Below are 12,178 nucleotides of genomic sequence, written 5' to 3'. Positions count from 1 at the left end.
CAACTTTCAAGTACACAATAAAGTATTGTTAACATATTCGTCATGCTGTACATTACATCCCCAGGACTTATTTATTTTATAACTGGAAGTTTGTACCTTTTGACACCATCACCCATTTTATCCAACCCCCATCCCCCGCTTCCAGCAACCACCAATCTGCTCTCATCTCCAGTATTTCTGAGTGGTTCTTTTTATTGTTTCTGTCTCTTTATTGATGTTTTTCATTTTGTTCATATATCATTTTCCTGAATTCGCTTAATTGGCTGAGTTCTACTGTAACTCACTGAGCTTCTTTTAGAAGATTGTTTTGAATTTTGTCAGCAAATTCATAGATCTCTATTTCTTTAGGGTCATTACTAGAGATTTATTTTTCTCCTTTGATTATATTTTCCTGAAAGATCAGTCGAGTCCCTTGTAGCTTTGTGCTGATGTCTGCATTTTTTGAAGACACAAACACTCTAAATTGCTCCAGATGACCAGCATTTTTTTTTTTAATGGAGGCTGTAATCTCTTATTCCCTCTGCTGTCTAACTTTGCTGGTTCTGTCAGCACTTGATGTGAGGCTACACAGAAGCTGGTGCCATGGGTAGGACCCTGAAAGGTAAAGACATTGGAGGCATGCCCTACTCCTCTGCCTCCCTTCTGAGGGAGAAGCCTCAGTTCTGCCCATTTTCCCAATCTTGAAGATCCTTGCTAGCTGTAGGAAGCCATCCTCTGCTTTTCCTTTGTTCTTAGCCGCCCCAGGCATCTGGACTATGCTAGTTCCTTCAGCACTTGGTGTGAGGTGAGACAGGACCTGGCCCCTTGGGGAGTGAGTGCACTGAAAGCCTGGGAGGCTGAGCGCACACTCTATTCTCTTTTCCCCACCATGGGAGAAGTCATTGGCTGAGGAGATCTCTCCTGGCCCTGGGCTGTGCAGTTTGCAGGGAGGGGCTAATGCAGTTAAAGTGAAATTGCTCTTCTTACCTGTTTCAACGTGGCTGTTGTTGGTTTTTGTGCTTATCTGGGGTGCTGAAACTTCTTATTTGGAATCTGGAATTCTCATAAAGGTATTTTGGTTCATGTATAACTTTTACATCGCTGTTTCTATGGGGGAACAACGATTGAGTCTTCCTATTTCTGCATTTTGCTGATCTCACTAGCAGTTTAATCTTTAAGGAACAGATTATTTCGTGATACTGTGGTGGAATATGTGTAGTGATGAATTTAGCCAGGGTAGCTACAATGACTAGTGGGACAGTGTGCATCTTCATTTAGGGGAAGGTGTAAGAACTTCTTCACTTATAATAAGAGTGGTGTTTTAAAACCTGTATGATCATGTTATAACTCTTAATATTGAGACATATAATTAGATTGATTTATGAAAGGTTTAGCTAAAATAAAGCATGGTCAACAATGTATACACATATCTGTGTGCCCATTTTATCACTGTATTTCTTGATATTTCTTTATGTTTGTTAAGATAAATATAAAAATAATGCTCTCTTGATGTTTTAATTTGCTTTAATTTACTTCTACTTTTTTTGTTTACAGTATATTTATACATCAAATACAAATACTGTATTTTTTAATGTATGCCTTCAGGCAAGAGGCTGTAGCAGAATGAAAAATCAATTTTTAGCATAACAATATGTTCAATCTTCTTATATGTATATTTATTTATTTATTTTTATTGTGGTAAAAAACACAAAACATAAATTTTACCCTCTTAACAAATTTTAACTGTACAGTATTGTTAACTATATGCATATTGCTGTGTAGAAGATCTTCAGAACTATTTTTATCTTCATGACTGAAACTCTATACCCAATGAGTAGCAACTTCCCAGTTCTCCCTTTCCCCTAGTCCCTGGCAACCACCATTCTACTTTCTGCTTCTATGAGTTTGTGTTAGATATCCCATATAAGTAGGACTACACAGTATTTCTCCTGTGACTGGCTTATCTCACTTAACACAATGGCCTCAAAGTTAATCTATGTTGTCACACATTGTAGAATTTCCTTCTTGTTTTAAAGCCGGATAATACTCCATTGTATGTATATATCACATTTTCTTTATCCATTAATCTGTTCATGGACATTTAATATGTTCATTCTTTGTGTTCACTATTCTTTGACTATTTGCAGGCACACATGCCATCTGATGCCTATGGTGCCACCAGGTCAGGTGAATGGAGGGTGCTGGACTGCCTTATCCTGGAGCATTGTCTGTGTCTAGTTTACTTGTTCTGTGCCCTTCTACTAATGGGCTCCTTTGTGTAACTCCACAGGTAAAAGTCCTGGGCTCAGAATGTTAGTTCTTGTCAGAGTCTTTGTTCTGGTTCAGCCTCCTCAACTGTAGTGAAGTCATTCTTTCTGGATTAGCTATGTCTGTGAACCTTTCCCCTAAGACCCAGGATGGTCCAAATACTTCTCTGACTACATTGCTTAGCTTTTGGAAGTTACTTAACTTTGAATAAGAAATAAATACAGTTGAAGTTAATTAAAAATCAAGTTATACATGAGCTCTAAGCCTACAAAGTTCTCAGCCCTTGTAGATTGGTTCTCTTATAGAACAAACATGATGTTGTGGTTTCTTACCCTGAGACATATATTTGCTGCCTCAGCATCCTCTGCAGAGCTGCCTTCACCTCCTGGTTCTTGAAGCTGTAAATGAGGGGGTTTAATAAGGAAGTGATCACACCATACTGTATAGAGATAACTCACTACAGGACTGATCCTGAAGAGGGGCTGATGTACCTGAATAGAGCCATCCCATAGAACAAGAGCACCATGGTGAGATGGGAGTAGCAGGTAGAGAAGGCTTCACCTTGGCTTTTAGAGGAAGAAATACTTAGAATGGCAAGAATAATTTGTGTGTGTGTGTGTGGTACGCAGGCCTCTCACTGTTGTGGCCTCTCCCGTTGCAGAGCACAGGCTCCGGATGCGCAGGCTCAGCGGCCATGGCCCACGGGCCTAGCCGCCTGCAGCATGTGGGATCTTCCTGGACCGGGGCACGAACCCATGTCCCCTGCATCGGCAGGCGGACTCTCAACCACTGCACCACCAGGGAAGCCCTATACAGTTGATCTTGAACCAAGAGAGAGTTGGGGCACTGACCCTCCATGGAGTGGAAAATCCACGTATAACTTATAGTCAGCCCTACATATATGCAGTTGGGTTCCTCCACATCTGCTGTCTCACATCCCTGGATCAACCAACTACAGATTGCTTAGTACTGTAGAATTTCCTATTGAAAAAAATCCATGTATAAGTGGACCCACACAGTTCAAACCCGTGTTGTTCAAGGTTCAACTGTTTATAAATAATATATATAATCAAAATATATGCTAGCCGTAGAATAAAAGGCAAAAAAAAAAGAAATGCAGTTAAAAGGTTCTAGGGTCCTTCTGCTATTTAGAAAGTAACAGAAGTACTACTCTACATTAGACTTTAATAAAACAAGAACACATGTTATTTCTAGAGCCACTCCTAAAAATAGTGAAAAAATTTATATATAACAAGTTAGTAAAGGGGAAAAATAGTATAATAAAAATTCTTAGTAAATTGAAAAATAGAATAATAAAAATTCTTAGTAAATTGAAAGGAAGGAAATAAAAGGATAGAAAAAGGAACATAGAACATATGGAACTTAAAGAAAACAGTCAGTCAACTTAAACCAGAATGTATGAATAATTATATTAAGTGTAAATCTACTGAACACTCCAATTAAAAGATAAAGATGATCATATTGGATTAAAAAACAAAACTCCAGTATATGCTACTTATAAGGGACATGTTTGAAATATAAAGACACTTAGGATGACATTAAAAGGATGGAAAATTATATATCAAGCAACACTAACCTAAAGGAAGTTGGTGAAACTATATTAATAACAAAGTAGAATTAAAGCAAAAAAATTTACTGGAGATAATAAGACACATTTAACAATGATAGAGGAGTCAGTCCAATAAGATCATATAAAATTGCTAATTGTAAGCACATGTGGATTAGATCATTGTTCAGCAAATAACTACTACTTAACCCTTCCTCACCACCTCCATAGAGAAATACACTTCTCTATCCCATTGAAGTTGGGCTTGTCCATGGGAATGAATTGCTTTGTCCAATGGAATGTAAATAGAAGTGCCAGATTGCCAGCTCTGAGCATGCGCTTTAAGAGGGAATGCGTATTTCCATTTGTCTTTCTGAGAGCTTCTAAACTCCATGATGAAACTAATAGCCCTAGGAAGGCACTGCCCCTTCAGCCTAAGCCCCAGAATGAGACATTTGGAATAGATTACAGCCAGGAACCAAGTCCAGCCAATCTGCAGCTGTGCTACCTCAGCTGATCTGTATGCCCATGAGTGAGAACTAACTAAGTAGTTACTGCTGTATGCCACTAAGATTTTGTGGATGCTTGTTGTGCAACAACAGATGACTGATAGATCACCTAATAACAAAACTTATATATATATATATATATATATATATATATATATATATATATATAAAGTAAAAATGTAATGAAAAAAAGAATAGACAGGGCTTCCCTGGTGGCGCAGTGGTTGAGAGTCCGTCTGCCGATGCAGGGGACACGGGTTCATGCCCCAGTCCGGTAGGATCCCACATGCCGCGGAGCGGCTAGGCCCATGAGCCACGGCCGCTGAACCTGTGCGTCCGGAGCCTGTGCTCCGCAATGGGAGAGGCCACAACAGTGAGAGGCCCGCGTACTGCAAAAAAAAAAAAAAAAAAAAAAAAAGACATAGACAAACCCCACCCTTAATAACCATCTGATAGAAAAGTAGACCAAAACCCAGTAAGTATGTGAAAGATTGGAAAAGAATGAGTAACATCTTGACTTCATTGACATACACAAATCACTGCAGCTCGCAACTGCAGAATGCTCACTGTTTTCATTTTTATGCACAGGAAACATTTTCTAAAGTTCACCATAAACCAGGACACTGCTATATTTAAAATAGATAACCATCAAGAACCTACTGTATAGCACAGGGAACGCTGCTCAATACTCTGTAATAACCTAAATGGCAAAAGAATTTGAAAAAGAATAGATACATGTGTATGTAAAACTGAATCACTCTGTGTACACCTGAAATTAACACATTGTTAATCAATTATACTCCAAAATAAAATAAAAATATTTTAAAAATCTAAATAAATTTCCAATGGATTGAAACCATACAGAGCATGATGGTCTCTAATTTAAGTACAAATCAATAAAAATAGCTAGAAAACCTTAAATGTTTGGGGGAAAAGCAATATAATTTCATGTAACCCACAGATCAGAGAAGGAATAACAATGGAAGTTAATTTGATATGTTAAGCACTCTGGCGGCCATTAGGTTTGCATGTTCAATGTAGAAGCCCTACAATAATCCTCTCCCATTGTTTTATTAATGATTAATTATTTTCCTAATTACTAGTTAGAATGTGTTCCTCTGTTACAGTGCTAATTTACAGTTAAAAGACTTTTCCACAGTGAGGGGATATTTTAATTGTTATAGGCAATCGAGAGAAAATACTGATGACTATTCATTTCTTGGGTAAAGTGAAGGGTGAAAGACATCACAGGGCAGTGAAAAATAAAGGTAATTAGCAGTAACTGCATTATTAAATATGAATGAAAGTCTTTTAATTAAACAATGTTGTTTATTCAGTATTTCACTGAAATAACATTAAACTGACTAATCAAAATAGCACATTGGAGATAAAAAGAGTTAATTGTTAAAAAGAAAAATAATGATAATTACAGTGACTCAAATGATAAACCATTATGCTCAGAATCAAATGAATAAAATTGGCCAGTCAAACATAAAGCAAGCAAATAGAGCTAATGATAGTATCCATCCCATTAAGGTAGTTACTTGGAGTTTTATGAGTTTTATAATATTGTGCATGTTTAATTTATATGTTTGATTTGATTTCACAGTGTATTATATGTCATAAAGGTAAGGAAGTTATATTTCCTCTTGTTTGAACATATTTTTAAATGTTATAATAAAATAATGCAGGAAAAGATTGATAATATTGAAAGGTTTTTTTAATTTAAATGGGTACACTTTTTGGGTTAGAGAAACAACACCGTGAAAATGAGTGTGTGTGTGTGTGTGTGTGTGTGTAATAAATACTTGTGAAATAACAAATACATAGTATATGTAATATGTACATTATATATATTGGTCTGCCCCCATGTTTCTACCAAAATTTTGTTTTTGACCCCAGTTACTGATATAAGGCTTTAAACACTTATCCATGGGGAATAAGTTCCAGGAATTCCAGTGGATGCCTGAAACCCCAGATAGTGCTGAACCCTAAATATACAGTTAACCCTTGAACAATACGGGTTTGAACTGTGGTGGTCCACTTATATGAGAGTTAGTTTTCAATAAATATGTATTATAGTACTACAAAATCTGCAGTTGATTGGTTGAATCCATGGATTTGGTATTGCAGATATGCAAGGCTGATGCAGATTTTTTTTACTGTGTGGGGTCCATGCCCCTAGTCCCTGCATTGTTCAAGGGTCAACTGTACTATGATTTTTCCTATACTAATGGGCTGGTAGCATATACAGCATGGACAAGCTTGACAAAGGCATGATTCACGTCCTGGCTGGGACAGAGCAGAATGGCACGAGATTTCATAATGCTACTCAGAAAGGTGTGCAGTTAAAAACTTATGAATTGTTTATTTCTGGAACTTTCCATGTAGTATTTTTGGACCACAGTTTAATGTGGGTCACTGAAACCATGAAAAGTGAAACCACAGATAAGGGAGGATGACTGTAATTTCTTGAGTGATAACAGTCTCTGATACAGAGTTCCTAAATCTCTTACAATTTTCTGACTCATAGGAGTGTCAACTCTTGGTGGGCTCCTGGATGAGGGATGGTCATTAGACCAAACCATGATTAGAAGCTTGTAACTTTCAGCCCTACCTACCCAATCCTCTGGAGAAGAGAGAGGGGCTGGAAAATGAGTTAACTGATCATGCCTACATGACGCAGTCTCCATAAATATTCCTAAAGTATGGGGTTCAGAGAGCTTCCAGCTAACTAAACTTGTGGAGATGCCTGTGGGTGGCCTCCAGAAGGGCATGGAAGCTCTGTGCCACTTCCACATGCTTTTCCCAATGCATTTATTTCATCTGCCCATTCCTGAGTTGTATTCTCTTATAATAAACAAGTAATCTAGTAAGCAAAATGTTTTCCTGAGTTCTGTGAACTGCTCTAGCAAATTATCAAATCCAAGGAGGGGGTCACGGGAATCCCTGATTTATAGCTGGTTGGTCAGAAGCACAGGTGACAACCTGGATTGTGACTGATATCTGAAGTTGGGGTGGAGGGCAGTCTTGTGCGACTGAGCCCTTAAACTTTGGGGTCTGTGCTAACCACAGGTAGATAGTATCAGAATTGAATTGAATTGTAGGACAGCTGACTGGTGTCAGAGAATTGGTCAGTGTGGGGAAAAACCCACACATCTGGTCACAGAAGCATGAGTTTAAGAGTAAAGGAAAACACTGAGCATTTTCCCAAGACACTACTAGTACATATATATTTGTCAGTGTATCAGAAATATCATGTATATGGTATCATTGTTTTCACTATTATATATTCTATTTCCAGTAACAATCACTGGAAATATAATCACAATAACAGAAAAATAGATTCCATTTATATAATCTATAAAAAAACACTAAGACTAATCCTGAACAAGAAACATGTGGAATCAGTATGAAGAAAAACCACCTATTTCTGTCCTAAGTAGAAGATCTCAGTGAGTAGAAAATTTCACTTTTCTGGATCAGAATACTGAATATTGCAAAATATTCTCAGGCACTGACATCAGTGGTAGTGGTTTAGGGCCATTTCAATACCTCCCATGCAAATGCTCTTGGAAGTTTATGGAACTTGGGAGGACATGCTTAGAGAACCAATAAACACTCCTGGGGTTTCCTGTAAATGAAGGCAGGTCATAAGGGAGGGAACACATATCTAATAGTAGCTCATGAAAGCAAGCATCCCTCTGCTAAATCCTTCCAAATAGTTTATGTGACTCCATCTTTCATGCCCAGGTATGGCCAGGAGCAATGTGGATATCATGTTAAACAATTTGAGCTGGTGATTCTACTTCTGGGACTCTTTTTAAAGCAAAGAACCTAAAATACAGACGAGTATTTAGGCACAAAGATGTCAAGAACAATATTACTTGTAACGGAAAAACCTGACAAAAAGTCTAATAGTTCCACAATTATGAAAGAGTTCACATTAACCCAAATCAAATTAAAGAATGCCAGATTCTTGCTTTTCCCTCATTCATCAGATCTAATGGGTTATCAAGTTGTCTTAATTCTACTTTCTAAATATTTCTCAGATATTGACTTCTTAAAGATGAAGTTCTAGGGAAATCAGATATTCTAAATAAGATATGTGGCTGGTTATGTTCTTTACCAAGACCCTTTATCTCTGAAGGAGTAAATTTGTTACCTCCAAAATAAATAAGGAGCTGACACCAAAGGATTAATTTCTGTATTTGAAAAAATTAGTATGAGTATTGTAATTCAATATAATGCAGTTATTGACTTCTTTGTTTAATTAAATTGTTTTATTGAAAACGAGGTTCTGATATATCTTAATAAAGTATAAAATACTGAAAATGTCAGTGATAAGTTTGGAAGCCAGAGACACCTGGGCCAGAAATTGGGATGGTAGGATTAGAAAGTATCAAGAATTATTGACTGAGGAGATGACTTCTACTTCTGACAATATAGTACATTAATTGACTCAAACAATGTTTTTGGTTTAAATAACTAACAAGCTGAATTTTAAAAAATTAATGTGTTGCCAAGATGACATTTTTAGCTCTTCACAGTTCACAAATGAAGTGAAAGCAGAAATCCTAGAAGTTAAGCATATACCCAAACCAGCTAGATGCAGGGGCAGGAGATAAAACCTAGAGACCATCTAGGCTAGTGAGTCTAATAGGAAAATTCCAATAGAAATGATCCTAATAGGAGAACTCCAACAGGGAGAATGATACACATTCACTGGAATGAACCCCAGAAGCATTATAGCCTAGCAGTTAAGAGCATAGATTCTGGGTCCAAACTGCCTGGGTTTAAATCCAAGCTCTTCCAATGACCTTGAAGAAGGCACTTTTCCTCCCTGGGCATCAGTTTCTTTATCTGTAAAATAAGGATAATAATGTAACTATCTCATATGGTTGTTCAGAGCATTAAATTAGTTAATATATATAAAGATCTTAGAGACGGGGAGTGGAGACAAGATGGCAGAGTACAGGGACATAAGCTCAACTCTTCTTATGAACACACCAAAATCACAACTAACTGCTGAACAACCATCAACTAAAAACACCAGAACCTAACAAAAAAGATACTCAACATCCAAAGACAAAGAAGAAGCCACAGTGAAATGGTAGGAGGGGTACAATCACAATAAGTCAAACACATTACCTGTTGGGTGGGGGACCGACAAACTGGAAAATAATTATATCATTTCATCCCACAGGAGTGAAGTTCTGAGCCCCACATCAGGCTCCCCAACCTGGGGGTTGGGCAGTGGGAGAAGGAGCCCCCAGAGCATCTGGATTTGAAGGTCAGCAGGGTTTGATTGCAGGAATTCAACAGGACTGGGGGAAATGATATTCCACTCTTGGAGGGTGCACACAAGGATTCATTTGACTAGAACCCAGGGGAAAAAGCACTGACCTCATAGGAGCATGGGCCAGCCCTACCTGTTGGTATTGGAGGGTCTCCTGCAGAGGTGGGGGGAGTTATGGTGCACTGTGGGGACAAATACACTGGTGGCAGTAGTTCTGGGGAGTACTCATTGGCATCAACCCTCCTGGAGGCTGCCATTTTCTCACCAAGTCCTGGCCCCAACCCAACAACCTGTAAGCTCCAGTGCTGGGACACCTCAGGCCAAACAACCAACAGGGTGGGAACATAGCACCAGCCATCAGCAGACAGGCTGCCTAAACTATTCCTGAGCCCACAGCTACCCACTAGACACACGCCTTGACACGGCCCTGCCCAGAAGAGGGACAAAACCCAGTTCCACCCAACAGTGGGCAGGAACCAGTCCCTTCCACCAGGAAGCCTGCACAAGCCTCTTAATCCAGCTTCATCCATCGTGGGGCAGACAGCAGAAGCAGGAAGGACTACAACCCTGCAGCCTGTGAAATGGAAACTACAAACACAGAAAGGTAGGCAAGAAGAGATGGCAGAGGAGTATGTCCCAGATGAAGGAACGAGATAAAACCTCAGAAGAACAACTAAGTGAAGTGGAGATAGGCAATCTACCTGAAAAAGAATTCAGAGTAATGATAGTAAAGATGATCCAAGATTTCAGAAAAAGAATGGAGGCACAGACCGAGAAGATACAAGAAATGTTTGACCAAGAGCTATGAAGTCTAAAGAACAAACAGAAAGAGATAAACAATACAATAACTGAAATGAAAAATACACTAGAAGAAATCAATTGCAGAATAAATCAGGCAGAAGAATGGATGAGTGAGCTGGAAGACAGAATGGTGGAAATCTCCTCTACAGAACAGAATAAAGAAAAAAGAATGGAAAGAAAGGAGGACAGTCTAAGCAGCTTCTGTGATAACATTAAATAAAACAACATCCACATTAATAGGGTTTCCAGAAGGAAAAGAGAAAGAAAGGGATTGAGAAAACACTTGAAGAGATAATAAGCAAAAGCTTCCCTAACATGGGAAAGGAAACAGTCACACAAGTCCAGGAAGTGCAGAGAGCCCTATACGGGATAAAGTCAAGGAGGAACTTGCCAAGACATTTATTAATCAAAAATTAAAGACAAAGAGAAAATGTTAAAAGCAATAAGAGAAAAGCAACAAATAACATACAGGGGAATTCCCATAAGGTTATCAGCTGATTTTTCAGTAGAAACTCTGCAGTACAGAAGGGAGTGGCATGATATATTTAAAGTGATGAAAGGGAAAAAACTACAACCAAGAAGATTCTACCCAGCAAGGCTCTCATTCAGATTTGATGGAGAAATCAAAAACACTGCACACAAGCAAGGCTAAAAGAATTCAGCACCACCAGACCAGTTTTGCAGCAAATGCTAAAGGAACTTCTCTAGGCAGAAAAAGTAAAGCCCACAACTAGAAACAAGAAAATTACAAGTGGGAAAGCTCACTGAAAAAGGCAAAAATACACTAAATGTAGGAAGTCATCCACACACAAATATGATATCAAAACCAGAAATCATGAGAAAAGGAGAGTATAAATGCAGGATATTAGAAATGTATCTGAAAATAAAAGACCATCAACTTAAAAAAATATTGTTTATATATAGACTGCTATATCAAAACCTCATGGTAACTGCAAACTGAAAATTTACAATAAATACACACACAAAAAAAGAAAAGGGAATCCAAACACAACCCTAAAGTTAGTCATCAAATCACAAGAGAAGAGAACAAAAGAGGAAGGGAAGAAAAAGGACTTAAAAAATCAATTAACAAAATTTCAATAAAGATATACATATCAATAATTACCTTAAAATTAAATAGGTTACATATTCTAACCAAAAGACATAGACTGCTTGAATGAATACAATAACAAGACACATATAAATGCTGTCTACAAGAGACCCACTTCAGACCTAGGGACACATACAGACTGAAAGTGAGGGGATGGAAAAGGATATTCCATGCAAATGGAAATCAAAAGAAAGCTGGAGTAGCAATTTTTGTATCAGACAAAATAGACTTTAAAATAAAGACTATTACAAGAGACAAAGAAGGACCCTACATAATGATCAAGAGATCAGTCCAACAACCCTCAGAATGGGAGAAAATATTTGCAAATGCAGCAACTGACAAAGGATTAATCTCCAAAATTTACAAGCAGCTCATGCAGCTCAATATCAAAAAAACCCCAACCCAATCCAAAAATGGGCAAAAGACCTAAATAGACATTTCTCCAAAGAAGATATACAGATTGCCAACAAACACATGAAAGAATGCACAACATCATTAATCATTAGAGAAATGCAAATCAAAACTACAATGAGATATCCTCTCACACCAGTCAGAATGGCCATCATCAAAAAATCTACAAACAATAAATGCTGGAGAGGGTGTGGAGAAAAGGGAACTCTCTTACACTGTTGGTGGGAATGTAA

General features: G+C 38.0%; 1 pseudogene; it reads right to left on the bottom strand.

The window, feature by feature from the left end:
• Window positions 1-511: 511 nt before the first annotated feature.
• LOC132499534 (olfactory receptor 8S1-like) overlaps window positions 512-12,178 on the bottom strand; it is a 38,761-nt pseudogene continuing 27,094 nt past the window's right edge.

Source organism: Mesoplodon densirostris, chromosome 11 (assembly GCF_025265405.1).
Source record: "Mesoplodon densirostris isolate mMesDen1 chromosome 11, mMesDen1 primary haplotype, whole genome shotgun sequence".
Classification (NCBI taxonomy): Eukaryota; Metazoa; Chordata; class Mammalia; order Artiodactyla; family Ziphiidae; genus Mesoplodon; species Mesoplodon densirostris.
The sequence above is the reverse complement of the archived record's forward strand: the minus strand, read 5'-3'. Positions and strand labels throughout refer to the sequence as shown.